Here is a 25,150-nt window from a genome sequence, read left to right as displayed (position 1 = left end):
TTATGACACTTATGCTGTCTTTATCCCAATCATTTTTATTTATAAGTGGAAAGGTTGGGGAGGACCAATCAATGTGGCTATCCCTCTAAACTTTACCATATATAAGAGTCTCACGTAGACAAATGCCTTGCATAAATTAATTCTTTATAAGACATATTAATAGAAGCGAGTACCATATATATAAAACTAGGTACTTCTCATGAATAAGGCCCATTGCATATAAAATCCAAAATATTTTAAATTTAATTTTCAACAAAGATTGAAATTTTAATAGCATCAAAACAATTATTATGTACTTATACATATTAATTATAAATTAGCTCCTTCGCCTCTCCTTTTCCCCAACCACCACACGACCCTTGACTCTAGAAACCTATCATACTATCTCCTTATTTACTCACATCAACTCAAATATAAATAAGTAGGTTAGGTTTAATATTTAAAAGAGAAATTATGTGAAAAGGATAAATGCATAAAAGCTCGTGCTTTTTTCATCCATTTTTTGACTTTCGATACCCCTATTACCTTAAATTGACCTCAATATCTCTTACGGGTCCCGTATTTAAGATTATTTATTACCTTTTTTTTTTCTTTTTTTTCTTTGGAAATTCTGATGCATTTAGAATTGGCAAAAAATATATATTTGCCAATGGTTTGATTGGATTGTCTTATAATGCAATTACAATTGCCATAATTTTCTTGTCAATAACTAATTATTCCACTTAATCAACCTTACTTTTCAGTTTTGTCAATGTACTCATATACTTTTGGGCGATATTTCAATGTAGTCTTTCTCACCAATTGTCACAAAAAATCACTCACGTGGCGTCTAGTCATCGCCAGCCGCCCTAAGTGGCATGCTGACATAGGCAATTTGTTGATTTCAATGTCGCAATTTACGACGGCAATTGGCAGGAAAGACTACATTTAAATATCAAGCAAATGTGTAGGACTATATTAACAAAATTGAAAAATGAAAACTAAATTGACATCCTTATAATAGGTTTATAACTAAATTAATAATTTTTCTAAATATTTAAATTATCACTCCTTCAACAGACATATGTATAAGCATTTTTTAGATAAATATTTTAAGAATGTCATAACTTTCGTACGACGCTTGTCACGCCTCGGACCCCAACGGGCTCGCGACACCCCTTCAACGGTCGTATTGAACGCGACGTCCCAGGACGCGTCGCCGACCCAAACGAAACACCTAACGATAAAGGCAAGTGGAAGCGAATTTAAAACAACCCAGACAATAAAATATGACAAAGGGATAGCACAAAACAATAATTCCAAATACACAACATCAAAAGGGAATAGTGGTGGGGTATCCTACTTCGCTATACAAAAGAAGGGCACACAAAATATGGGGTAACTTGACCCGTCCTCCATCCCCGAGATACCCTGGTGGCGTCTCCAATCAATCACGATCGCAAATCTGAAAATGGTTATATAATAACCGTGAGAACGAGTCTCAATAAGCAACCCCCTATACCCCACATAGGCCAATGCGTACCCAGACAAGTTGTAACATGCAATCTAACCGATAACTTATATATAATTCACATCAATGGACTTACCTCGTTATCCAATCACATGCCCACACTGCACATTAGTCAAATCATAATAATGCAATAATAGTCAATGAACACGTCAAAATCATTCGAGCGCCATACACACGTACGTTCATCCAATTCAACCCAACACATTTCACATGCGCATCCATCCAACTTTCACACGACCCGGGTCAACACCCCACAGGTCAGCCCTCTGATCAATCCGGGCTCTGTCCCGGGTCAACACCCCACAGGACCTTTCTTACTTTCACACGACCCGGGTCAACACCCCACAGGTCAGCCCTCCGATCAATTCGGGCTCTGTCCCGGGTCAACACCCCACAGGACCTTTCAAAAATAAACTTTCACACGACCCGGGTCAACACCCCACAGGTCAGCCCTCCGATCAATCCGGGCTCTGTCCCGGGTCAACACCCTACATGACCTTTCAAAAACAAACTTTCACACGACCTGGGTCAACACCCCACAGGTCAGCCCTCCGATCAATCCGAGCTCTGTCCCGGGTCAACACCCCACAGGACCTTTCAAAAACAAACTTTCACACGACCCGGGTCAACACCCCACAGGTCAGCCCTCCGATCAATCCGGACTCTGTCCCGGGTCAACACCCCACAGGACCCTTCAAAAACAAACTTTCACACGACCCGGGTCAACACCCCACAGGTCAGCCCTCCGATCAATCCGGGCTTGTCAAGCATACACGCCACATAATTCAATCAATTTCATGGCATTCACACGTTCAAATATCACCCAAGTGTGTCCAGACAACCACAATACAAAATTCACCATGCTCTTAGTCATATAAATCAATTTCAATCACCACCCTTTCACCAATGTCAATCTAGCACGCCACATCAGTCAACTCAATTCATGCTCCCCACATCGGCCCACCGACCCGACATTCAAGTCAACACATTCAATTGATTCCAATTCACCCACGAGCGCCACTACAATTCAGTCATGCTATTTACCTCAGTCAATCACTAAATTAGCCACACAATTATCACCACAATAATTCAAAAATTGGGCACACTCAATCTAATTAGCCCACGCCTAAATAAATTCTTAACCCGATATTAATCATATCCTAAACAAGTCTAAAAATACCCAAAGTACTAGGTAGGATTTAGGAAGTCACTTACCTAAGTTTGGCCCGGGAAAAGTCGGCTCGGGCCCAAAATAGCCCGGGTGAACAGTACCGGACTGGGCACGGGAGCGGGCCAACAGGCGCGGTGGCCGGCCAACGCGGGCACAATGGCCAATCGGCGTGCCTGGCACGCGGGCGCGGCGGACGTGCGGCGTGCCCTAGGCGCACGAGCGAGCGGATGGGCGACGTGCCCGGCGACGGGCCGGCTGAACGAGCAACGCGCCTGGGCGACGGGCACGGCGCGGCAATGTGCACGGGCGCGGGCACGGCGACGGGCGCGCGGCTTGGTCGCGTGGGCGATGAGCCGGCCACGGCTTGGGCAAGCCCGGCACGGCCGGGCTGGGCTGGCCCGGCCGGGGCTGGTTGGCTAGCCGAGACGGCGTCCCGCGGCGGCGGCAGCGACGCGGCGGTGACGAGCTGCTGCGGCGGCGGCGAGCCGAGGGGGAGAGGTCAACCGGGGGTGAGGATGAGGGAGAGAGAGAGAGGCGAGAGAGAGAGAGAGAGAGAGAGAGAGAGATCGGGCCGAGGGAGAGGGTGCGAACCGTCGGCGACGGGCGGCGCGGCGGCCTCGCGGCAGCGACGGGCACGCTGGCCAAACCGGGCGGCAGTAGCGAATGGCGAACCGCGACGGCCGGACGTGGCGAGCTCGAGCAAGGGCGGGTCGCTGCGCGGCGGCGACAGCGACGGGTCGGTGCGGCAGTGGACGACGGCGGCGACAGCCAGCGCTGGCCGGGCAGCCGCGCATGCGCGGCGGCGGCGGCGGCAGTGCCTGCTGCGCGCGCGAGGGAGGAGAAAAGGACGGTTGGGGCGGCGGCTGGCGGACGGCGCGACGGCGGCCGAGCTTGCTAGCGGCGGTGGCTGGTGGAACGGCGTCGGGCGGAGGCGGAGGGTGATCGAGCGGAGGAAGGAGTAGAAGCAGCAGCGTCGGGGAAGGGAAGGAAGAGAAGAAGAAAGAGAAGAGAAGGAAGAGAAGAGAAGGAAAAAGGAGGAGAGAGAAGAGAGGGAGAGAGAAAGTTTGCATGGGGAAGGGGAGGAGTGGACGTGCGCAGAGAGGACAGGCGCGGCAGAGGAGAGAGAGAGAGAGAGGGGAAAGAAAAGTCAACGCGCACTCGAGCGCGATCCAACGGTCCGATTTCAAACCCAAAAACGATCTAACGGCTCTCAAAAATCCTAATTAATATTATAGGACAATTGGCCAAAATAAAATAACTCAAAATACACTACGAGGGAGGTCTACTAGTCCAAATTCGCACCCGGTCAAAATTCCAATTTTCACATATTCCTGGCAATACTGATGCTGGCCACAATAATATCGACACCGTCCAATTTATTTCGTCCCGAAACTCCCGAAAATCGACTGCCAAGTTCAGGGTCTAAATAACGGTCAAATTCGATCGAGTGCGATTCTAGCGAAATCTCTAATTTAAAATGATAACCGGGAGTGATCTGTTCCCGGGCGAGATTTTACTATAAGCACACTGATAAATTAGGCATTTTATAAATCCCAAAAATGGGCCGAAATTCGGGATGTCACAACTCTTCCCCCCTTACAAAAATTTCGTCCTCGAAATTTACAATCCAAACCCGACTACTCAAACAATTGGGGGTACTGTTGTCGCATCGCCTCCTCGCTTTCCCATGTGGCACCTTCCGTCCCGTGATGTTCCCAGATAACTTTAAACAACGGAATCGTCTTGCTCCTCAAAACCTGTTCCTTCCTGTCCTCGATCCGAACTGGCTTCTCCACGTACGACACCCTGTCGTCCACGTCTATTACCACATGATTTAGCACGTGGGTCGGATCCGGTTCGTACTTCCTCAACATCGACACGTGGAAGACGTTATGAACATGAGATAAATTTGGCAGTAGCGCGAGACGATAAGCCAAGGTGCCTATTCTCTCTAAGACCTCGAATGGGCCCACGTACCTCGGGCTCAATTTTCCTTTCTTACCAAACCGTGACATTCCTCTCATCGGCGACACCTTAAGGAATACGTTGTCCCCTACTCGAAACTCCAAGGGCCTACGTCTCCGGTCCGCATAATTCTTTTGACGGCTCTGAGCAATCTTAAGCCTGTCCTGAATCACCTTAACTGTTTCGATTGACTGCTGAACCAACTCGGGACCCGTGATGCTCCTCTCGCCCACTTCATCCCAACAAACCGGTGTTTTGCAAACCCTACCATACAATGCCCCAAACGGTGCCATTCTAATATTCTGCTGATAGCTATTGTTATAGGCAAGCTCAATCAAGGGCAATTATTCTTTCCAACTTTCCCTAAAATCCAATACACATGCTCGCACCATATCTTCCAAAGTCTGATTCGTCTTCTCAGACTTGCCATCCGACTGCGAATGATAGGCCGTGCTAAACTGTAATCTCGTTCCTAACGCCATATGAAGACTTTTCCAAAAATTCGCAGTAAACCGGGGATCACGATCCGAAGTGATTGATACCGGTACTCCATGAAGACGAACACCCTGTCGCACATATAACTATGCCAGCCTTTCTAGCTCGAAGTCCTTTCGCACTGCCAGGAAGTGCACTGACTTGGTCAATCTATCTACTATCACCCAAATAGAATCATGTCCCCTCTGGCTTCTCGGCAGTCCCGTTACAAAATCCATTGTGATATGTTCCCATTTCCATTCTGGGATTTCCAACGGTTGCAACATTCCATCAGGCTTACAATGTTGTGCCTTCACTTGTTGGCACGTCAAACACTTGGCCACATACTTGGCTACGTCTACTTTCATTCCATTCCACCAATAGTGTTGTCGGAGGTTCTGGTACATCTTAGTGCTGCCCGGGTAGATACTGTAATTGCTCCTATGAGCCTTCGACAAAATCTCTTCCTTAAGTCCCCAATCATCGGGCACACACAAACGTCCTCGAAATTTAAGAATTCCATCTTCAGACACTCGAAAGTCCGGTTTCCTCTTAGTGTTATCCATACTCACGATTTTCTGAATCTCAAGGTCCGTAGACTGCAACGTCTTGATCTTGGCTTGCACTTCCGGCTCAATCCTTAATGTCGCCATCAGACTGGAGAGGTGTCCTATCTCGAACTTGAATTCTGAGTTCCGCGCTCCCTCCAATAAAATTCACTCTTTGACCAACAAATGCGCGATGCTCGATTTCCGACTCAAGGCATCCGCTACCCGGTTGGCTTTACCGGAATGATACAATATATCACAATCATAGTCCTTTAGCAATTCCATCCAACGCCTTTGGCTCATATTCAATTCCTGAAAACTCTCTTTGCGCTTTTCCGTCCATTCAAACTTAGTCTCCTTCTTAAGCAACCTTGTCAATGAAGTGGCTATTGCCGAGAATCTTTCCACAAATCGTCTATAGTAACCTGCCAGTCCTAAGAAGCTTCGAACCTCAGTAACTGTCGTCGGTCTCGGCCAATCCATCACTGCCTCAATCTTTGCCGGATCCACGGAGATTCCTTCTCCGGAAATTATGTGCCCAAGAAACGCTACACGGTTCAGCCAAAACTCGCACTTGCTAAACTTAGCATACAGTGCATGCTCCCTTAACGTCCGTAGAACTCTTTCCAAATGTACCTCATGTTCCTCGGAACTCTTTGAATACACCAGAATATCATCTATGAACACGATCACAAACTGATCTAAAAATTCCTTGAATACCCGATTCATTAAATCCATGAAAGCAGCGGGGGCATTAGTTAGTCCAAATGGCATTACTGTAAACTCATAGTACCCATATCTCGTCCTAAATGCTGTTTTCCGTATATCCTCCTTCTTAATCCTCAATTGGTGGTAATCCGTCCTCAAGTCGATCTTTGAAAATATCGATGCACCTTGCAACTGATCAAACAGTTCATCTATCCTTGGCAACGGATACTTATTCTTAATGGTCACCTTGTTCAATTGTCTGTAGTCAATGCATAACCTCAAGGATCCATCCTTTTTCCTCACGAACAACACTGGCGCTCCCCATGGAGACGCACTCGGCGAATAAAACCTTTATCCAATAACTCCTGCGTTTGGACCTTCAATTCCTTCGATTCCGACAGTGACATCCTATAGGGCACTTTCAAGATCGGTTCTATCCCTGGGGCTAATTCACCCACAAACTCCACTTCTCTATCAGGTGGCAATTCCGGCAATTCCTGATGAAAGACATCAGGAAGATTACACACTTCGGCTATGTCCTCTAGCCTTGACTCCTTAACCAACGAGTTAATCACAAGATAGTTATCTTTCCACACCTCAAAGACGAGGCTTAATCCCTCCAATTTCAATCCAACAGTCTCCCAAATTAAATCACCCCGGTTCTTTACAAAATCCGAAATTTCCAAACCACACTTATCATTCCCAACCCGTCCAAGAATATCATCAATAATCCATAATTCCTTAAATCGATTGCGCCTATTCACCATAAAATTGATTATAAGTCTTTCATGACTACTCAAGCGATAACTTCAAAATCATCTCCTATTGCACCCAATATCATCTCATAACTCATCTAGACTTTCAAGGCACATCATTCACTTCTTTCTTAGCCACAACATACACTTTTCCTTACGTCCTTAGCCGATTCTGATTAATCTGCGAGGCAGCTCTCGCTTAATGTCCTACCTGCGGTCGCTGCGATTGCATTAGTGACCTAACCTGTCGGTTCAATAATTTCTCACTTGGTGACCTTATTGGTCCACATCCACAACATGCTCCACTTCTACCTTGGCAATGGTCATTCCTATGCCTCTTTCCATAAGACCGACATGCGGCGTTGGAGTAGTAATTCGGCTCCCCAAAGTTCTTTCTTACTAGAGGGACAAATCTCCAATTCTCTGTCATAGACTTCTTCCCAAGTTCCAATTGTCCCTAACCGGCGCATACCACGATCCAGAAGCGGCAGTCCTTTCACTCATATCCGCGTCAACCATCGAGCTCTCTCTTACAACTCATTGTAATTCCTTAAGACCCAAAAGTACTAACTGAATGCGGAATTCCTGTTCCAATCCATCCCGAAACCTCCTTGTCCCATTCACATGGTCCTTGACCGTCCTTGGTGCGTACTTAAACAACCTTACAAACTCGACCTGATCGACTGACATCCGATTTTAGCGAAGCCGAGGAAACTCTGTCTTTTTCTGTTCTCGCGCATTCTCCGAAAAGTACTTCCCATTGAAAGCCTCGACCAAAGCACCCCAATACTTCAAAGCCTTTTTCCAACTTTTATATCCAAAGTGATGTAGCCTCGAGGTCACTTTTCCCATCAAACTTCGGAGGTTTCAATTTCAAAAATTGCTCAACCAGTTATTGCATCTGTCCGACTGCATTAACTTGCCCTTGACCTTGATTCCCATCATTCCCCTTAAAATTCCAACTTATTTGAGTACCCTCAGAATTCCATCCACTCTGGGATCCTCTGCAACTCTAGCTTGCGGACCTACATGACCTTGACCTTGACCTCGACCTTGACCTTGACCTCAACCTCGACCTCGACCTCGACCTCGACTGCTCAAACTCACAGGGTCACACCACTCACTTACCTGCTATAATTCCCCTCGGGAATTAAAGACCTAGGCCAACTATACCAGTCTAAAGCCCTAGGCAATGAATCACAACAATAATTCACTTAGCAGGCAGCCAATCATCCATGACACCAAACCACAACCACAATTCACAAAGCAGGCAGCAAATCACCAACATCACTCAATCACAACCAACAGGTTTCACGCACTTACCTCAAGTCCCGACGAACCTGCATTTAACATGTCATTGCATATAATCACTCAGCAATCACAATCACACGGTCTGGGGTACGCATGGCACACAAGACTCCTTAACTGACTACCCCAAAGTCATCGCTCCTTATCACTCCAGGCTTCGACCAACTTGGATCGAGCTGACCTTGCTTTGATACCAAATCAACAGGGATGTCACGCCTCGGACCCCAACGGGCTCGCGACACCCCTTCAACGGTCGTATTGAACGCGATGTCCCAGGACGCGTCGCCGATCCAAACGAAACACCCAACGATAAAGGCAAGCGGAAGCAAATTTAAAACAACCCAAACAATAAAATATGACAAAGGGATAGCACAAAATAATAATTCCAAATACACAACATCAAAAGGGAATAGTGGTGGGGTATCCTACTTCGCTATACAAAAGAAGGGCACACAAAATATGGGGTAACTTGACCCGTCCTCCATCCCCGAGATACCATGGTGGCGTCTCCAATCAATCACGATCGCAAATCTGAAAATGGTTATATAATAACCATGAGAACGAGTCTCAATAAGCAACCCCCTATACCCCACATAGACCAATGCGTACCCAGACAAGTTGTAACATGCAATCTAACCGATAACTTATATATAATTCACATCAATGGACTTACCTCGTCATCCAATCACATGCCCACACTGCACATTAGTCAAATCATAATAATGCAATAATAGTCAATGAACACATCAAAATCATTCGAGCGCCATAGACACGTACGTTCATCCAATTCAACCCAACACATTTCACGTGCGCATCCATCCAACTTTCACACGACCCGGGTCAACACCCCACAGGTCAGCCCTCTGATCAATCCGGGCTCTGTCCCGGGTCAACACCCCACAGGACCTTTCTTACTTTCACACGACCCGGGTCAACACCCCACAGGTCAGCCCTCCGATCAATTCGGGCTCTGTCCCGGGTCAACACCCCACAGGACCTTTCAAAAATAAACTTTCACACGACCCGGGTCAACACCCCACAGGTCAGCCCTCCGATCAATCCGGGCTCGTCCCGGTCAACACACCACGAGGACCTTTCAAAAATAAACTTTCACACGACCCGGTCAACACCCACTGTCGGCCCCTCCGATCAATCCGGCTCGTCCCGGTCAACACCCACAGGACCTTTCAAAAACAAACTTTCACACGACCCGGGTCAACAACCCACAGGTCAGCCCTCCGATCAATCCGAGCTCTGTCCCGGGTCAACACCCCACAGACCTTTCAAAAACAAACTTTCACACGACCCGGTCAACACCCCACAGTCCGCCCTCCGATCAATCCGGCTCTGTCCCGGTCAACACCAGACCTTTCAAAAACAAACTTTCACACGACCCGAGTCAACACCCCACGCAGTCGCCCTCCGATCAATCCGGGCTCTGTCCCGGGTCAACACCCCACAGGACCCTTCAAAAACAAACTTTCACACGACCCGGGTCAACACCCCACAGGTCAGCCCTCCGATCAAACAGGGCTTGTCAAGCATACACGCCACATAATTCAATCAATTTCATGGCATTCACACGTTCAAATATCACCCAAGTGTTTCCAGACAACCACAATACAAAATTCACCATGCTCTTAGTCATATAAATCAATTTTAATCACCACCCTTTCACCAATGTCAATCTAGCACGCCACATCAGTCAACTCAATTCATGCTCCCCACATCGGCCCACCGACCCGACATTCAAGTCAACACATTCAATTGATTCCAATTCACCCACGAGCGCCACGACAATTCAGTCATGCTATTTACCTCAGTCAATCACTAAATTAGCCACACAATTATCACCACAATAATTCAAAAATTGGGCACACTCATTCTAATTAGCCCACGCCTAAATAAATTCCTAACCCGATATTAATCATATCCTAAACAAGTCTAAAAATACCCAAAGTACTAGGTAGGGTTTAGGAAGTCACTTACCTAAGTTTGGCCCGGGAAAAGTCGGCTCAGGCCCAAAATAGCCCGGGTGAACGATGCTGGGGCCCAGGCGCGGGAGCGGGGCCAACAGCGCGGTGGCCGGCCAACGCGGCACAATGGCCAATCGGCGTGCCTGGCGCGGCGGCGGGCGGACGTGCGCGTGCCGGGCGCACGAGCGAGCGGATGGGCGACAGCGCCGGCGGCGGGCGGCCTGAGCAGACAACGGGCACAGGCGACGGGCACGGGCGCGGGCAGCGGGCACTGGCGCGGGCACGGCGACGGGCGCTCGGCTTGGTCGCGTGGGCGATGAGCCGGCCACGGCTTGGGCAAGCCCGGCACGGCCAGGCTGGGCGGCCGGCCGGGCTGGTTGGCTAGCCGAGACGGCGTCCGACGGCGGCAGCTGACAGCGGTGATCGGCAGCGACGCGCGTGATGGGCAGCGGCGGCGGCGAGCGAAGGAGAGGTCAAGGGGTGAGGGTGAGGGAGAGAGAGAGAGGCGGAGAGAGAGAGAGAGAGAGAGAGAGAGAGAGAGAGAGAGAGAGATCGGGGCCGAGGGAGAGGGTGCGAACCGTCGGCGACGGGCGGCGCGGCGTCCTCACGGCGCAGACGGGCACGCCGGGCCGAACCGTGGCAGCGAATCGGCGAACCGCGACGGCCGGACGTGGCGAGCTCGAGCAAGGGCTGGGTCGCTCGCTCGCGGCGGCGACGGCGACGGCGTCAGGTGCGGCGGGGACAGCGACGGCAACCCAGCGCTGGCCGGGCGCCGGGCCTGGGCAGCGGCGGCGGAGTTCCTGCTAGCTGCGCGCGAGGAGGAGAAAAGGACGGTTGGGGCGGCGGCTGGCGGACGGCGCGACGGCGGCCGAGCTTGCTAGCGGCGGTGGCTGGTGGAGCGGCGTCGGGCGGAGGCGGAGGGCGATCGAGCGGAGGAAGGAGCAGAAGCAGCAGCGTCGGGGAAGGGAAGGAAGAGAAGAAGAAAGAGAAGAGAAGGAAGAGAAGAGAAGGAAAAAGGAGGAGAGAGAAGAGGGGAGAGAGAAAGTTTGCATGGGGAAGGGGAGGAGTGGACGTGCGCAGAGAGGACAGGCGCGGCAGAAGAGAGAGAGAGAGAGAGAGAGAGAGAGAGAGAGAGAGAGAGAGGGGAAAGAAAAGTCAACGCGCACTCGAGCGCGATCCAACGGTCCGATTTCAAACCCAAAAACGATCTAACGGCTCTCAAAAATCCTAATTAATATTATAGGACAATTGGCCAAAATAAAATAACTCAAAATACACTACGAGGGAGGTCTACTAGTCCAAATTCGCACCCGGTCAAAATTCCAATTTTCACATATTCCTGGCAATACTGATGCTGCCACAATAATATCGACACCGTCCAATTTATTTCGTCCCGAAACTCCCGAAAATCGACTGCCAAGTTCAGGGTCTAAATAACGGCCAAATTCGATCGAGTGCGATTCTAGCGAAATCTCTAATTTAAAATGATAACCGGGAGTGATTAGTTCCCGGGCGAGATTTTACTATAAGCACACTGACAAATTACGCGTTTTATAAATCCCAAAAATGGGCCGAAATTCGGGATGTCACAACACTTACTTGAGTGCCACAAATTTGAAAAATCTGTCACTTAAGTGCCATTGCAATTTGCTCGCCAGAAAATTAGATGTGGACACCGGTTGTCTTATGTGGTATTGTCAGTGCTGACGTGGACAATTAATAAAAAATAAAAAAAATCAATGTAGGACGATTTGCCAAAAATGATACTCAAATGATCGATTTTACTCAAATGTGGTACTTAAGTGAGTGAAAAAAAAAAGTTATGGCACAGTTTCGTATAAAAGTTATGACACTCCTGTTGTTCTTATTCCTCAATTAGTTTATGGTAAATTTATCATAGGTGTACAATTTGAAATTGTTTTTATGGTATTAACCCTTATTACGAAGTTTAATATGGGAAAAAAAGGAAACAAAAATCAACAAATCGGACGGTCCCCAAGTCGTAATGACAGCCAAATTAGCTGGACTACACTTTTTGGCGGAGTCTCTTACAAGCTTCCAAACGGCGAACATATTCGTGCGATTGAATGTTGACGGGCACTCGGAACAGCGACCTAGGAGAGTCCCATGAAACCCACATCACTTAGAAAATATTCAGATTGTGTGGATCATAATATCTTCCTAAAGTTGTGGTGTGAGCTAAACATTGTTTCGACCGGCCATGTTTTCCGTCAATCAGTATGTTGACTAGCGGTTTAAAGATGTAGACATGATCTACATTGATATTTAATTAAGCTTGCACGAAAGGTGATGTCTCTGACATATGACTCACCAATGACATGCATGATTGGAATAAGTTTCGACCGGCCAAAGATGTAGGAAAATCGATGGCCGCTTTTCAAAATGAGCAATCGAAAGCGTGGTGATGCATCACCAAATGGCGGTGGATTTGGTAAACTTATCGACTTGGTTGACATTGCTGCCACTACTGTGGAGGAAAAGACTTCTTCAAACAAAACTGGCTTTGCTACCGAGATGAACTATGCCAAACTAGAATTGAGCAGGTTCTACATTTAACGACTCATAACAAGAGGAGGCTCTTTTATGTTCACATGATTCCAAGCTGGACCCACCTTTTGGTGGCCCTAAATTTCTAGTACTAACTCACTATTTGTTCTTTTGCTAAATGTGATGTACGTTTTGTTTGTCCATAAGTTTTGCCGCAAATTTCTTGGGCCGATCCTCTCCCGCTGTCATCACGTGATGTGTATGCTGACTAAATGACATGAAGAGCATACTCAATGAATAAGCGAAGTTCTAAGAACAAAAAGCGGCCCTGCCAGACATTTCACATGTTTGATTGATACGTGCTCTTCAGTCTTGTCGCGTAAAGTAAAACTGCGTGTACGGAATCCGCTGTGCCAAAGTTTTTCTTCCATGAAGGACGTAGAAGGCTTGAAAAAGTGAAAGATTCCCTTTAGGCAACCTAGTTTGCACGTCCAACTGCAAGCTGGAATAGTCCCATTGCACTTGCGACGTTGAGGTTATTCCACAAAAACTGCTGAGTGATTGTTGGAATTGTCGCAGGGCCGAAGTACCAAAGTGTTTGCCTTCTCTATCACTCCTGCTGCATGATTCGGCCGTGATGTTCATGAGACACAAACACATGATACATGTGCATAAATTAGTTCTAATTTGGGGATTAATCACGGCTGATGTGATTTTCAGGGTTTAATCATAGCAAATATGGTTTTCAGGTCATGTCGCCTGGCGAAGTGTCGCCGTAGAGTATTCAACATGAGCGGTTGAATCTGATATATGGCTGGCTATAATACGTGATTTACATGATGATGCATGTTGCATGACTCGTGGATTTGAGAATATGTGTTGGAGTCACTTCCATGGTGCATGCTATCGCATACATTTTTTTTATTAGTTGCTTTATTCATGGCTTAGTTCCGTAGGAGCCATGACTTTTAGAAAGATTACTTCTATGATGATTTAAAGGAATTTTGCAATGTGAATGTGCGCTTTGAAGGTATTTTGCACTGTAGATTTAAACAAAAGAAACTTCAATTTGTCCACTCCCAGTGAAAACACTGTTTAACAAATGATATCAAGTGTGCAACAAAGATTTCTTGTATACAGAATGTGACAATTGATTAGACCTAAGTGCATTTTGCACGCTTTGTATTTACTATTTGTGTTGAATTATTTCTGTACATAGATGTTGTGCTTATTAAAAGAGAAATCAAAGTTTACTACCTCGCTATCATGAACATCATCTTATGGGCGGCAAGTATTGTACATCTGAAATTAAGAGCTTGCTTTAAGTCCGCACGCACGACACGTTTAACATCAACTCAAGCAATGTTTTTCATAAAGCGACGCATGCGTTACAAAATGTCGCAAATGTTTTGATATTTAATTCCAATATTTATCAATTTTTTACAAAGCCTCGCTAGTTTTCGTCGTAATGTATTTCATAGACGTCGTAAATATTTAAGTATCTTAAATCTCTATGGTTTACAATGTTTATCATCATAACTCAATGAAAAAACGTAGTAGACATTTAATTATTCTAATTTCTAAAAAAATTATGTTCTTCAAATACTTACAAAGTTCAAAATAGGAAAATTTTCCAAAAAACCCTAAACCTATGGCATTTTTGCAAATTCAGTCCTAAACCTTTCAATTTTGCCAATTAAAACCTGAACATTTTGCATTTATGCTAATTCAATCCATCTAGTCAATTTTGGCTAGCTGGCGCTGATGTGAACACCATCTAGCGCCAACCGTCCGGCAAACGCTGACGTGGCAATTTTTTTAATATTTTAATTTTTTCTAATTTTTTATTAATTTTTTCCCATTTTTTATTTCTTTTTTTTTCTTTGGCTGGTCCGGCAACCGGCCAGAGGTGAGGGCCGGCGAGATTGACCTCGGCGACCTCTGGCGAAGCTCACCCCTGCTAGCCACTAGCGAGGACGAGCCTTACCCAACGGCAGCGAGCTCTGCCTCGCCATGGCTGGGCAAGACTCGACCTTGCCATATCCAGCCAAGGCAACGTCGACCCCACCATCACTGGGCGCCCAACCATGGCAAGGTCGAGCCCGCCATCACTGGGCGAGGGAGACCCAGAGACGACAAGGTTGGCCTCGCATTGGCTAGGCGAGGATTGCCCTCACCGGTGGCTGGCGGGGTCAAGTTTTGCCAGAGGCTGGCGAGGTCGACCTCTGCCCTCACTTGGTCAAAGGGATGAAGGACAAAAAAAAAGGAAAAAATATTAAAAATTTAAAAAATTGCAATAGCGTTGACCGGATGGCTGGTGCCGACTGGCATCCACATCAGTGTTAACTGGCTAAAATTTGTCGGATTGATTGAATTGGCACAAATACAAAAGGCTTATAATTGAATTGACAAAATTGAAAGATTTAGGACTGAATTAGCAAAAATATAATAGGTTTAGAACTTTTTGGACAATTTTCCCAGTTCAAAACATCATAAATATATATAATGTAATATCCAACCAATTTTTACAATGCTTACGGAAATTTGTCATAAACCACTGGAAAATGTCATAAACACTTAAAGAATAATTATAGCATACAAGCGTTAGTATAAAATAAGTTTTTACGCAAGTAGTCTTATACACCATTCATTTGAGAGAGAGCATAGTTGTAATCCTCAAACCGAGGGTGAACGGGGCGCTTGTGGAAAATTTCCTTTATACCGGCGGTATATGCTCTATTTTTTCTCTATTAAAGCTTTCCTATATTAAAGCCTTCCAACATTTTGACCCAAAGTAGTTGGAAACTTAAACTTCATAAATAGTTTAGTATTCTAGCTTCTTAAAATTCATAGATGCACATAAGATAGTTTTAAGTTGATCTTTTACTGTTTAGTTAAAAAAAAATTGATTTTTTAGTGTTCTGTTCACAAGGCATCATAAAAAAAAAATTTACTGATGTTCTTACTTTAAATAGTATACATGAACACATGCTATACTTGAATCTAATTTTAAGTATCTTCTTACATTTATGATGTCTTGCACGCATAAAACAACCATTTGCCGATGCAGTATGTCTGAAATAGTATTTATTTTTTCTACGCATGTTAAATCCACAATTTTTTTCAATTGGATATGAAAACAAATATCGTTGCCACTTATCATGGAAAAACACTTAAAACAATATATATCTAGAAAACAAAACTACTTAGAAAAAGAAGGCAACTTTATTCCAAGTTAAGGTGACCTGTAGTACATTATACCGAAGTAATCCAACAAGCATGAAAAATGATGCTGAAGTGTCCCGTGATCACAGGTCAACGACTTCATATGGTCTTGTAGGAGTCCAAGACCATGATCGTCTTCGTAGTTGTACATCAATGAAACCATTTTAGCAGCATTCACGCAAGCTTCGCTAAAAGGCGCAGAGAACGGACATGGAGAGAGGCATTCTTTGTTGAGCAGCTTCCACAATTTCGATATCAATTCCATCACATGCTCTCTCGCATTTTGATTCGAAGAGCCCTGAATTTCCCTCAAATAGCACTCCACGTATGACCCGCCATAGCCATTTTGATTCTCATCCTTCAAGGAAATTGAATCCCCCAAATAAAACAATTAAATTAATAAAATAACGACAAAACACGAATATAAAAAGAAGAAAACCCGAATATTGCCAGGCTCAAAACCATTAACTAGTTTACCTGGGCACATCCGAGGTCATCCCAAAGGCGAAGAATTTTAGCGACTAAGAAGTTTGTATTTGGCAGTGGACCTCTTCTTTCTTTGACTCTGTACTTTAGTTGGCAATGTTTTGGCGCATTAGAAAGAACAAGTGAGCTAGCACCAAGGGCACACCTGAAGTGATAGCCCCATTCTTCAAGTAATCATCTGCGTTTGGCAATTTCCCAGAAGCGTTCCACCAGGAATGCATTGCAAAAATTCGCCCACTGCAACATCAAATGTTGTGCGACTGATCAAGGATATATCTAAAATGTAATCATAAATCAAAATCGTGTGCTTATTGAATCACTGGGGAATCTTGACAGAAGCACCTAGATCTCGCCAAGATTTGTGTGTGTGTGTGTGTGTGTGTGTGTGTACGGGAGGTTGGGGGCGCGTGTTTGCAGCTTAACCCTGTGGGTGGTAAGATCTCCGTGCATGGCATTATAAGGAATTCTAGAAAAGATCGACTGAAGCTCAACGATGATGAAGACGTCAATTGGTTTTTGTGGCTTTAATTTGAAGAAGTGAACACGAACTTCAAAATGATGACCACAGTGTTGGAGGGTGGTGAGCCAAAGAGTGGACAAAGGGATGAGGATATGTTCAAGGTTGGCTTTTGGTTAAGTGTTGTGAATCTCAAATTAAGTGACACTCATTTAGAGTTGAGATAGGAGTCAGCAAGATGGTTGCAGACAGAGCTTCTTATCAATAATAATTTTATATCAATACAATATGTCTCATGGGGTTCCATCCATGCTTCTTAAAGATGATGTTGCCAAAATCATTTGTAATATCACTGAGAACCTTGAAACATATTTTCATGTACTGTGAGAGCTGCTCAGCACACGCATTGTCCCGTCTGAAGAAACAAAAATTACAAGATTTAAATTGGCAGCATAACATAAATGTCTAATGCAGATTTTTTTTGTTAATGTAATAGTTGCAACATAATAGATAAGATGGGGTGTCTACAACTGTATACCTTCTAATGAATTCAGTTAAGAGAATCAGCTCATGGACCGTGCCATGGACATCAAATATGTTATCGATAATGTACATGAGAGAGATGGGCATAATGAACTCAACCCTAAGTTCAGGCAAGCTTGGATCCGTGAGAATTGCCATGGACCACATGTACCATTTTAGTGGCTGGTCTCTAATAAACTTCATCTCCTCTCCCAATCCCAACTCTTTCCACCACCTGAAATATAGGAAACGCATGAGGAAAATCTATATCATGAGTACATGATAATATACTCATATATATGAAACAAATTATTCAGTTAGAGAAAATGGAAATCTAGAGTCCATTTTTCTAAATTTTTTTGTGAAACTTGTTTAAGTCATAACTCAATCTGTGATTTTTGCATTGATTGACTTGAATTAGGGACAACGGCTAAAAGTCCATCCTTTATTGGATGTTGGTCATCTATTGTCCTTCAATTGAGCATACTTGTGGGTAAGTAATTAATTAGTTACTCACTTATTAATTTGGTGAATCTCCTTCTGGTGCACAGATTGAACAATTCTTCGCTCTCAGTTTGCCACTTCCAGCACAGATCTGGTTAGGAGTGTTATTGGCAGTGTTTATAAGGATCTGAACGGTGTTTAGCTTGAGATGAAGTTGCAACCAGAAACTCATGAGGTAGTGGGTACTAGCGAAGTAATCGACACAGATAGTGCTTGTAGCGAGGTGGAGTCTATTGAGCCAACAGTTGTTGTAACTGTTAATATTGATAAGGTGCATATTCGATCTCCTGACAGATATTGATTCAACAATAGTTTTGCTTTATTTACGATTAAGAAGATTGTGTTGGAAAATCTATGTAGAGTAGTTAAAGGTGCATGTGAAGCTGATGTTATGATGAGGTCCACGCTCTAGTGAAGTTCAAGCAAGGCTTGGACTTGAAAGACGTCTGTGGTGATTGAGCCCATTAAAGGCTGAGGGAGAGAAGCAGTGAAGTTCAAATTTTTGCAAAGCGATTATGACTTGTCTCAAACATCGAGCTAAGGTGGAGATTGTTAAATTATGTCTAGATTTTGAGCCCGAAAAGGAAAATTTTATCTAAGGAAAGTTTCCTAATTCAAATATATTTCATATTTTTAATAGGTTTTCTAATTAAATGATTTTTTAGTTGGAAAAGGTTTCCTAATTAAAGAAGGTTTCCTAAAAGGGGGTTTCCTAATTTGGATCCATTTATTGCCTATAAATAATAAGGGGATGTTATTTGTGAAGATCATTAAAGAGGAGTTTCTGCTTGTAAATTACACTTTGAGAGCTTTTTGTTTTTGAAGCCAATTTAATTTTTGTGGTAAGAATTTGTATATAATTCATTTATAAGATTGAGAGATTATTTCGTGAGGAATTATGGGGCTAAACAGTGCTTGTGTTATTGAATGTAATTGGGGCTTGAAAAATACTGAGAGTGTTTGAGTGACTCAAGTGTGATTGTAATATCCATTATATCGCTTGATCTATAATGAAATTCGTTGCTGCTCTCCCCGTGGACGTAAATCACTATGACCGAACCATGTAAATCTGATGTTCGATTTATTTTCTTGTTCTGTCTATTTTATTGTTTGATCGCATGGCTCCACAACAGTTGATTGGTTAGCTCAAAATTAAACAATAGTTATGGTTCAAACAGAATATTTCAATCGCAAAAATAAAACTCTTATGGCAACTTTCTCACCAAAGGGTTGCCGACACCGGTCGCTCATTCCCACCATTTTTAATTATAAAAAATCGAATCGATTACAATAAATCAACGGTAAAAGTAATCAATAAAAGATTTGATGGATCTCAAAGTGTTTCTAAATAAATACAATTTAAGAAGCCATGACAAGCCATAACTACTTTTAAAGAGTCTAAACAAGAGGAGGCACTTTTTATGTTCACATGATTCCAAGCTGGACCCACCTTTTGGCGTCCCTAAATTTCTAGTACTAACTGAAAATTTTTACTTTTGCCAAATGTGAATAACGTTTTGTTTGTCGTTAAGTTCTTGCGGCATGGGGACATCGTTCAAGTTCTGCTGCCGTTCAAGTTCTGCTGCAAATTATATGGGCCGATCCTCTCCCACTGTCATCACGTGATGTGAAGGCTCACCAAATGACATGAAGAGCAGACCCAATGAATATGAAAGTTCTATAAAACAGAAAGCGACCCAGCTAGACCTTTCACATGTTTGTTTGATACGTGCTATTCAGTCTCGTTGCATAAAGTAAAATTGAGGGATGCTAATCGAGCTGTGTGTATGGAATCTGCTGTGCCAAAGTCTTTCTTCCACAAAAGACTCAAAAGGCATATTTTTTACTGTTATAGAGTACCAGTCTACTTCAGACATTCTGCTGTGTGTATAAAATCTGCTGTGCAACCTGCAAGCTGGCATGGTCCCAATGCACTTACGATGTTGAGATTACTCAACAAAAACTGCCGAGTGATTCTTGGAATTTTCGAAAGGACCGAAGTACCAAATTGTTAGCCTTCTCTATCACTCCTGCTGCATGATTCGGCCGTGATGTTGATGAGACACAAGATACATTTGCATTGATTATTACTGTTTCGAGGCTTAATCACGGCCAATGTTATTTTCATGGTTAATCGTAGCCAATATGATTTTTGGGTCATGTCACCTGGCGAAGTGTGATTGTAGAGTATTCGACAAGAGCGGTTGAATTTAATATATGGCTGGCTAAGATGCATGATTGATGTGATGATGCATGTTGTATGACTCATGGATTTGAAAGCTTGTGCATAACAATTTATATTGGTTCCTTTGTTCATGGCTTAATTCAACAGGAGTGGTGATTGTTACTTACTGAGCCATGGTTTTGCTCACTCATTTATTTACCATTTGAGATTCCAAACACGAGGAGATTTGAGACATTCTGAAATTCGACCCATTTCGAGATTTATGAAATGAATATTTCTTCGATGCACTTTCAGTAAAATCTTACTAGGAAATTGATCACTCTCGAGATACAAACCGTTAGAAAAAGGCTAGCTAGAAATTAAGTACGTGGACCTAAAAACTTGATCATGGATTGGCACTTCGACCATAAGGATTGACGAGGAAATATTTTGTGCCATTATAGACCGATCTAAGGATGGCTATGGAACTATTCGCAAATCTTATATGATCGGAATGCGGGTGATTCCATTTAACCATTGTTAAAAACACTTGTGTCTATGACATATAAAACTTTCAGAGCTTTCCAAAATGATTTGGGTACTGAATGAGTTGTATTTTGATGGTATGAGGGGTTGTCCGAGCGAACCGGATTCTGTCCGGATTTGAGTGTCAAAACGAGGCGTTTACAATTAGAACTGGATTTTGTGTCCTCCATGAAAAATGTTTACCAAGATGTTTTATACAACATATTCAAATTTCAGAATTTTTGGAGTTGATTTACTATTTATTTCAAACGGATTTCGATCACTGCACAACTGCCCAATTTGGCCCCGATTTTGTGCATACTCGGTTTTTCTCTCTCTCGGGGACTTTTCGGAGATTTTGTTATAAAAGAAAGGCGAGGCTTTTTAATTAATGAGTACAGACTTAGTTGGCATTTGGTTAATTCATAAAGATAAGAATCGGTAATGGTTGTTGAGTGTATGCATGGTCACGACACGTTCCGTCTAGGCAGGGGTTCTAGACGATGCCCGACGGGGGTTCGGATGCCGTCTAGGCGGGGGTTCTAGACGTTGCCGATCGCAGCGGAGGCCGGATCGATGGTCCTTTATGGAATGCCGTCTGGGCGGGGGTTCCGGACGTTGCCGTCGCCGAAGTAGCGGGACGATGCCTGGTTAAGCAAGAAGACCGGCAGGGGTTCGGTGGCCCGAGGGGCCGTTAAATAATCTGGACATTTATAATCGTGTGTTATGCATTGGGGAATGCAATGTGCTTGTGTTGCTGTTGAGCATGTCTGGATTAATAACCGTTTTATGCACGTTTACGTCATATGGTTGTATTATGTGCTCGAGGAGCGAATTGCCATGTTATGGCGGTATTCTAACGTGCAGGGCATGTGCATGTGCCAAGGCGAGGTAAGGACGCATGTGATTGTCTATGGCACGTTGTTTGTTAGAATTGCACGTTTAGGATTGTCCGGAGGTACGTGTTAGCCTAAGCGAGACTTAGGTAGTTGTTTATTGAGATTTATTCTCATTGTTGAATTATAAATATTTTAGACCCACGATCCTGACTGATCCGGAGATGCCACCAGGGTACCGTGATGATCTAAGGATGGGATTATTCTCCTCATCTCTTTTTGGAGTACCCCTTTTGTAGAGAAGTTAAGCTTATCTACCACCCAATCCTTTTTTTGTTATGAGTGGTGTCTAGATGGTGGCCTCTAGTAAGGCTTGTAATTGCTTATTTGTGTTTGACGATATGTTTATAAAATGTATTTGTTGATGTGTTTCGATTGTCTCTCTATTATCTCGTTGGATTACATGTTGTATGGAGAGTTCGTTTTGCTTCCGCTTACGCTATTCGTTAGCGTTCGGTTTGGGTCGGCGACAAATCCTGGGATGTCGCATACTTGACGACCTCGGAGGGATGTTGGCACGCTTGCGGGATTCGGGGCGTGACATCCCCGTTTAATTGGTATCAGAGCAAGGTCAGCTCGATCCAAGTTTTGTCGAGACCTGGAGTGATAAGGACGATGACTTTGGGGTACTCAGTTAGGAAGATCTGTTTGATCACAAGTTTAGAATGCTTAAAACATGCTTCGCGATTATGTGCTTGTGATTGCTAGATACTTGCTTGGTGATATTCTTGGTTGCAGGCGCTGCGAGGATTAAGGTGAGACCGAAACTCTGTTAATTATGTGTCTCTCATGCTTGCTTTGTGGTTGCTTGTCTTATGAATGCTGTCGTGATTTACTGCCTAGAACTGCTAGACTTGAGTAGATGGCTTAGGTCTCTAATTCCTAGGCGGAATTATAGGAGGTTTAGGTGTTGTTGAGAGAACCCGGTAAGGATGAGTAGTCGAGGCAAAGGAACCAAGGGGACAAGAGGCCAAGGGGGTTCACGAGCTAGAGCTATGGAGGATCCCAGAGTGGATGGGATATTGAGGGCACTTACGAAGGTTGGAATCTTGATGGGTAGGCAGACTCAAGGACAAGCTGCTACTGTTGCCGCTGCTGCTGAGGCCACTGTTGCCGCTGATAACGGGGCTAATGGAAATAATGGGAATAATGTTCATAATGAAAATGGAAATGGAAATCGCCTTATGTATCAACTAGTAGAGCAGTTTTTGAGGCTTAAGCCGTCCAAGTTCGACGGAAAAGGTGTGACATTCTAAATTTTGACCCACTTGGTATTTATGAAATGCATAATTTCAATAACGCACTTGTAGTAAATCTCGCCCAGACTTGATCATTCTTGGGATACTAACCAGTAGGGAAATGCTAATTAGGGATCTAGATTCGTTCGACCATAGAACCTGACCATGGACTGACTTTCGATCATAAGGATTGTCGATGTGATATTTTGGACTAATATAGATGGATCTAAGGATGGTCATGGATCGATTTGCGAACGCCGGATAATTGGATCGCGGGTGATTCCGCCTCGCCAGAATACGAAATTTGCAAACGATCTCAAACCTATTCCAAACGATCGCGTTCTCTAGAACTATTGATTGATCCTCGCAATTATATAATAATCGAGGTCACCATGGCTCGAGTGAACCTAAATGTGGCTCGATTTAGTATCGACCACGGGTCAAATATACGAATTTTCCCGAAAGCCGCCCGTTAGTTTGAGATAAGCTCAAGTCGCGTTTATTTGATTTTGGTCATTAAATGGAGACTGAGTTTGGGTGTCGAAAATTTTGAAAGTCATGACAAAGTAATTGGACGACGTCGTTATTGTCGTGGTTAGCCTCAGATTTGTCCGGATTCGTTAGAAAACTAAAATTTTGACAGGAAGTGGAAAATGACCGTTTTGCCCCTAGGACTTTGTTAAGGCTAAGTATAAAAGTGGGAGGGCATTTTGGTCATTTCACCCCCACTTTAGAGATACAAATTTTTGGACGATTTTGCCCCTGCACTTTTTGTGAAATTCCAATTTTACCCTTGGATATTTTGGAAAGAATTGATATTGGCTGTCGATTTTTGGATAAGAACGAATCGTGGCCGTCGGATGGAAAGTAGAGAGGAGGGCAAGATGGTAATTTCCTTTGGGGGGGTAGGCACCGATTATTGGTCTCTTGGTATTTATTTTCTTCTCTCTCTCCCCCTCATTCTCACGTGTCTCTCTCTCTCTCCCCTCTCTCTCGGCCGAATCCCTTTTTCCCTCTCTCCCTCACGTGAAGTGGCCAGCCGGCCACGCCCTTGGCCGCCGTCGCCACCGTTCCGTCGAGCCACCGTTCGCCCCTCCGTCTCGCCACACCACCGCCACCACCGTCCCTCTCTCTCTCTCTCATGTTTTTCCCTTCACCGAAACACCATCACCAGCCTTCATTTCGGTTCAGCCCAGCCGAGGAAGACCAGCAGCTCGTCGCCGTCCGCCGTCGTCTGCCCGTGGTCACTGTGAGCCGCCTTTGGTCCTCACCGCTTGACACCGTCGTTGCTGCTGTTCCTCCGCTGTTCAGCCACCTTTGAGTGCTTGAACTCGCGTAGGACCTCAAGTAAGAGATATCCTAAACCTCGTCTAGGATAACGAGTAATTTCAGATTAGTTCGGGGCCGTTTTAGCGAGTTTTAGGGATTATTCGTGGAGAAATTGGTGGACTGAGTTGGCTGAGTTGTTTGGATGGATTTGTGATAATTTTAGAGGTGGAATTGAGGTTAGAATTGATTAACTTGGTGATCGGGATGATTACGGGTTATTATCGGGAATTATTGCATGAAAAGCGGGCTTAAATGTGGCGTTTTAGAGATTTTTCTGTGGTGGCTGAGTTAATGGGCATATCGTGGCTGAATTATGGCATGATTATGTTTGAATTACTATATGTGGTGAATCGGGATTTGTGGCATGAGTGCGATGCCCTTGATTGGTGAAAATTGGCCTAGATTATGAAAATTGTGTTAAATTGAGCTTGTGCAAGTGGAATTGATGAATTTATGGACTATAAGTGCTGGATTGTTGTGTGATGCCGTGGCTGAGTTTTGAGGGTCCTTGGGACCGAATTTATGCATGATTATGATAGTGGGATGTGTATGTTGTGGGCTGTGATTATTGGCTTGTGGTGTTCTAATGCACGTGTCCGTTTGTGGATTAATTTGTGAAATTCGAAATTGGTGTGTGGAAGGATTGAGCTGAATCGAATTGTGTGGGATTTGGGCATGTTGAGGTGATATTTGAGCATGTGAATATGCATGAATTTATATGGATGGAACGATTCGCAAATCTTATACGATCGGAACGCAGGTGATTCCGCTTAACCATTGTATGAGTTTCGAACGATCCTAAACCTAATCCGAAAGATCGTGTCCTTCGGAACTAGTGATTGACCCTCGCGATTACATGACAACCGAGGTCGCCATGGCTC

General features: G+C 44.5%; 1 pseudogene; it reads right to left on the bottom strand.

Moving 5' to 3' along the window:
* Window positions 1–16,158: 16,158 nt before the first annotated feature.
* LOC130139359 ((3S,6E)-nerolidol synthase 1-like) lies at window positions 16,159–22,246 on the bottom strand (annotated as a pseudogene).
* Window positions 22,247–25,150: the final 2,904 nt, after the last annotated feature.

Source organism: Syzygium oleosum, unplaced genomic scaffold (assembly GCF_021117445.2).
Source record: "Syzygium oleosum isolate NSW1041296 unplaced genomic scaffold, Sole_v2.1 Sole_v2.11, whole genome shotgun sequence".
NCBI classification, from domain to species: Eukaryota; Viridiplantae; Streptophyta; class Magnoliopsida; order Myrtales; family Myrtaceae; genus Syzygium; species Syzygium oleosum.
This window is presented reverse-complemented; position numbering and strand designations above follow the sequence as displayed.